The sequence below is a fragment of the Lathyrus oleraceus genome, chromosome 5 (assembly GCF_024323335.1).
Source record: "Lathyrus oleraceus cultivar Zhongwan6 chromosome 5, CAAS_Psat_ZW6_1.0, whole genome shotgun sequence".
Lineage (NCBI taxonomy): Eukaryota > Viridiplantae > Streptophyta > Magnoliopsida > Fabales > Fabaceae > Lathyrus > Lathyrus oleraceus.
Genome location: NC_066583.1, coordinates 118313329 through 118319511, shown reverse-complemented (window position 1 = coordinate 118319511; position 6183 = coordinate 118313329). Strand labels below are relative to the sequence as shown.

Here is a 6183-nt window from a genome sequence, read left to right as displayed (position 1 = left end):
ACTTCTGCAAGCTTCTGAAGTCAAGCCAAGGCCAATTGGAAGCAAGATCAAGCAAGATTCAAGCTCCCTCGAAGGTGAATTTTTAGAGACTCCATCTCTTCGGTTCTCTCTCAATTCTTCACCATTCTCTTTGATTTTTGGCTGGCTGAATTCCTACCAATGTAGGCAACAAGATTGAGTTACTTTGAGGTCAAATCGAAGCATCTCAGTTCATGATCCTCAAAATTTAAATCCCTGTATCTTTTTATATACTTGGAATTGGAGAAAATTAAGGCCATATTCGAGATCCTGAGCATTTTCTCTTTGAAATAGTCTCCTTGTTTTTCATTTTCCATTGAGATGAAGTTGGACCAGTCCGGTGAAGGTCATCGGAGCCCTAGCTCCGGTGGTGTGTTGGCACACTTCCTGGTCATCTGATCATGTTTAGATGTTCTAATCTGAGCCATTGCCTTTGATTACCACGCGTACATCACGTTGTCTCAAGACTACCGTGGAACGCGCACGTCTGACCATCAGATCTGCCACCTCAATTAATGAAGGAGATCTGATGACCCTTATTTTTTCTTATTTTATTTTAATTTATGATTTTATGTTTAATCCTTTTATTTTGTTTAATTCATAAAAATTTCATTTTTAATCCAAAAAATATGGGACTTTCATCAAAAATCTTTAAATATTTTTCTCTTTCATATTCTGAATTAAAATTATTTTTGGATAAATTTTGATATTTTTCATGAATTAAATGTTTTTGTACATATTTTTAATTATTTTAAAATACTTCTCACTTTTGAAAAATAGTGATATTTTTGGTCTAACGTTCTTTGACCTTATTTGACCTAGGATAAATCCCTTGGCCAATTATTTGGTGTTTTGAAGGGATTTTAGGTTTTGACCAAATAAAAATGTATTTTAATTCACTTTAATAGGACTTTTAATTGTTTCATTGTTTTAAAATTATGTTGAGCCATTGTTATGCTCTTGTGATGTTTGACTTTCTGTTTGGGCCTTTGTCAAGGTTGATTTGACTTTTGTTGGATCAAAACCATTGGATTTAAGGGATTGATGAAATGTATATTTCATCTCCCAAAATGAATAGATGGTTTTGATTTGATGAAATTCCTCCCATGACCAATTTGTGTTTCTATCTCCCCCCCCCCCCCCCCCCCCCCCCCGCTTCATCTTCATCCCTATTCTTTCCTATTCCCTCATTTGACCAATGAAATCTCTAATGTCTTAAGGCTAATTGGTTCATCAATGACCTGGTGTCAGATGAACCAATACAAGTATGACTGAGATAGGTCCCTCCCTTTTGACCTTTTCTTTTAGTGTGTGGTATGTTTTAGGAGTTTGGTTCTTCATACCAAATCTCTAACATGCATTAACACCTAAATTTTTATTGCCCGACCTTAGATAGTTGTTACTTCTATATAAGTCCAATTACGATTTTTTAACATAGAGCTAAATTTGACCCTCAAGGCATATCATTCTAGTAAGTGGTATTGTAAGCCTCCCCTTCTTCATGGCATTGTTTGGAGACTTGACCCTTTTTCCTTTCATGGGAGCTAGTGACATACTTGTTGAATCATCCAAGTTGGAGCCCTTCTCATGGAAGATGTCTTGGTTCAAGGATCTATACTTGTGAATGAAGGGTTGAGTATTCTCCAAATAGTGACTTAAACAATTAAAAATAACCATTACACTTGACTAACCTTTGACTAACATTTGACTAATTCCTGTTAATATTGCTTTACTTTCAAGTCATTTACTTTATGCAATTTAAATTTCAGTCATTTATCATTTATTTGTCATTTTACATTTCATTTAACTTGTTTATGTTTATGTTATTTTCACTTTGCTCATTTGAGACATATCTTGTAGTTATATATATTATTTATGTGTTTTGGTTCTTAGGACCTTAAAATATCTAATAACAACAAAAACCCTAAAATACATCTGGTGGACTGTTGATCTTGATCTGAACTTTTGGACTTAGAATTAGGCAACATTCCCTATGCAAAAGGACTTGGCCAATGTCTATATTCTGAGACTGAGCTATTATGAATTGAGCCTCTATCTGATGCAAGCCTTGGGATTTATTTGAATTCATCTGCTACTCTGTCCTTGTGCTTAATTATTATTTGGATCTTGTGTCTAATGCTTTGCTTGGAGTTGATCACAGAATAATTCATCTGATACATGGGAAAACAAAGAAGACGGCTAGCTATGAGGATTTCTTTCTTGGATGTGGCCATCTTTATTTGATGCCTTAATCTTCATGATGTCTGGATATTGCTAATTTTTGTATTGATTATTGTTCGATTCAAAGTCCAAAGGGAAAGTAGATTTTCTCTATGACATTCTTCTCTATTGGATTACATCCCATTGGTCAGATCTCTTCAACTCTTAACTTTTAAATTTGTGCTTAGGATAGCCTCTTCATCTCCTACCACTTCTTAAATTTCAAAATCTCTCCCCGTTTTCAAAAACCCTATTTGCTTGTGATTTCAAACTTAGACTTTGCTTTAATGATTAAAAACTTTGGCCTTATGCCATTGAATTTTCAAACTCTTTCTTCAATCAAATTTGAAAATAAACTTAATCATATTGACTTAAAATTTCAAAAGACAAGAAAACTAACAACCCCATTCAAACTTTTGGGCCTTTTCTTCCCTTCTTATTAAACGTTTGTTAAAAGCAATCCACCAACTCATTTGAAGTTTTTACCACGAACTACGAGGTTTTGATCCCTCATTTTTATGTTGGTACGTAGGCATGAGTACGAAGGTCTTGTCAAACACAAAAATATAATCAATGAATTCTTTTCTCATCACCACACTCTATTTTTCTCAAACATCTTTTGTACCAAACACATATGCACACATAAAAAAAGGCTTCCTAGGATTATCTAGGACATTTTGGGTGCTAACACCTTCCCTTTGTGTAACCAACCCCCTTACTTGTAATCTATGGCATTTTATTAGTTTTGATTTGAAAACTTCTTATCTTTGGTTTTTGTTCATACTTTTTCCTTTTCCTTTGGAAACAATAAAAGTGCGGTGGCAACTTTGGTTTTATTGACGTCAAGTTTATCCATAACTTGATGGTCATGAATTTTCCGCTACAGAAACAATGTGTTTTTATCATCAAAACTAAAGGTCAGATGCATAATCAAATCTTGTGCTTATAATATCCCCCTATTTGATGATGACAAAACCATGTAATTTGATAAACAATTTTTTACTTGGTTTAATCACCTAAAATTATCAGAGTGAGGTTTGTAAGCTCTGATAACACGAAATTATATCACATTTTAAGACTTAATTCAATTAGATTATATTATCATTTACTTTAGTTTATCTCATTTTATCAGATATTATGCAGTATTTCCTTGCTATTTATGTCAGGTACCCATTTTGAAGCAAAAGTGAAAAAGGGAAGAAAAGGAGGTGTAGAAAGGAGTAAAAAGGAAACAAATATCAAAGACCAAGCCCAGCCCAAAGAAAGCGCACGTTGTGCCTGTGACGGGCGTCACAAGGGTTGTGACGAGCGTCACACTAAAAGCACCCCTGTGACGAGCGTCACACATGGGGTGACGAGCGTCACACCATTCCACTAGCTTTTTGGCGCAAGTCACGCCCTCAGAAGAATTGAAGAGACGTTGAGAGAGTTCGTGTCCTATGCCCACGCCGTGTATTTAGCCATGCTGAAGACTCGTGGGAAACAAAAAGCAGTTAGAAGCACTACTATAAATAGCTACATTAGAAACCTAAAAGGGTCCCGCTTCCTCTCCCCTCTTCTGCCTTCTACTCTGCCGAAGCTTTTCCAACCTTCTGTTTTAGCTTTTGCTTATTTTTCTTTTCCAGCATTGTTTATTTTATTTATTTCTTTTGCAAGCTTTACATTCTTTTTCCCTTGCAAATTTACCTTTCCCGTTTTAGCTTTTAGATATTTTTCGCATAATAGTTTCTACACCGGAAACTATTGTGCAACTTTATACCGGATTTAACCTTACGTTATATTCCAGTTTTATTTCCTTGATTTAATTTACTGTTTAATTGAAGAATCCAAGAACAAATCCTACCGGCTTGTGGTGGAGTGTTCAAGACTATTGTATTACGCATTCAGGTTCTTTAATCATTATTTAATATTTTGTTTTATTATTTATCTATATTATCTGCCTGGAATGAGTCTGTTTATGCATGATATAAATTCTTATTTATTTAGCATGTCTGGCTAATTTGCCTAGGTATCGGTATGTAAAGTAAGCAGAATAAGGGATCAAGACTGAGTCGGTCTATCTAAATTTAAAATCAAAATCAATCTTTTTACGGTCTCAACTTACAGGTTTAATAACAAGATTTTTTACAAAAGTAAAAGACATAAAGAAGTTAAAATCAATAGAGCGAGAGTTTGAGATTTTAACTGGACAGTGTAAGTTAGGCATTAATTCTAGATCAGGGCGAGAGCAAGTTTTAGAGTTAATTAAATTCTGACCTTTTCCAAAAAGTATTTTTAAAGATTGAATGTGAGGACGAGAGTTAAGCATTTGGATTTGATTATATAACCTAAGTCAACAGAGCGAGAGTTTGAGATAAGGGTGTTTAAAACGGTCAGTATTTTCTTAAAAGGAGTTTCTGCAACTTTATTGTTTTCAAAATATGGTTTTTGACTTAATTATAAGTGACAGCTACATTAATATAGAATCATGGTTTATTCAACAGAGCGAGAGTTTGAGATAAAACCTTTAACCAATAAAGTTAACCGAAACGATTCATTTTAAAACCAAGAAACCGACAAAGACTTGATTCCCTAGTTTTGACGAACTACATACCGATATCCGTTTCATTAATATTTAATCTAGATATTAGTTTAGCTCTTAGTTTTTCCCCAAACAATCAAACATTTTCACCTTAGATTTACGTAGTAACCTTAGATAACGGTATATTGATTCATAAGTCCCTGTGGGATCGATATCTTTTAAAACTACGCGATAGAACTGTGCACTTGCAGTTTGTATCCCATTCTCGACTCACCCAGTCGAGCGATCAAGTTTTCGGCGCCGTTGCCGGGGACTTTTATTCAATCAATATCGTAACTCTTCCGTTACGCTGTAGAGACTAAGGTTTCTTTTTCTTTTATTTTCTTTCTTTCGTTGATTTGTATGCCACGCACTCGCTCACAAGGCGAACCGCTCTATTTACGAATCAACGATATCGAACTATATCTCCGAGTCTTACGACGAATTCGGGAATATCGTGCTGCGAACAATCTCCCTCCTGTAGACCTTCCTGATTTCAAAAACATTTTTCCTTCGATACCCGAGATGGTAGAACCAGCTCGTGCTCTTAGAGATTACGCCGCTCCATCGCAAGATGAACCGCATTCAAGTATTGCTCCGCCCGCAATCGAAGCAAGCAACTTTGAACTTAAACCTTCGCTGTTGCAGGCTGTGCAACAGAACCAATTCTCTGGAAATCTTACCGAAGATCCAAACCTTCATTTATCCGTATTTGTCCAATACGCTGATACTGTTAAAGCTAATGGTGTCACTTCAGAGGCAATTCGACTTCGTCTTTTTCCTTTCTCATTAAGAGATAGCGCTAGAAGATGGCTTCAATCACTTCCTTCCAACTCAGTCACCACATGGAACGAGTTGAAGAAAGTTTTTCTTGCCCGATATTTTCCGCCAAGCAAAACAGCTATGTTAAGAGCCCAGATAAACGGATTTAAACAGAAAGACAACGAGTCTCTTTTCGAAGCATGGGAAAGATACAAAGACATGATGAGACTTTGCCCACACCATGGTTTGGAAGACTGGTTAGTAATTCACACATTTTATAATGGTCTCTTATACAATACAAGGTTAACAATAGACGCCGCTGCAGGTGGTGCACTAATGAACAAACCCTATGCTGAAGCTTACCAGCTTATCGAGAGCATGGCCCAAAACCACTATCAGTGGGGAACCGAACGAACAACGGTGGAAAAACCTCAACCGAAAACTGGCATGTACGAGATAAGTAACCTTGATCACGTCAATGCAAAAGTGGATGCTTTGGTCCAGAAAATTGAAAGTTTAAATGTATCACCTCCGGCCGCCGTGGTTGCTATAACTCAGAATTGCGAGGTCTGTGGAATCCAAGGCCACACTCCTGCGGAATGTCAACTCTTGACTGGAATCCA

The 6183-nt window shown here is 36.1% G+C and overlaps 1 pseudogene; it reads right to left on the bottom strand.

Moving 5' to 3' along the window:
• Window positions 1–5708: 5708 nt before the first annotated feature.
• Window positions 5709–5808, bottom strand: LOC127089218 (uncharacterized; annotated as a pseudogene).
• Window positions 5809–6183: the final 375 nt, after the last annotated feature.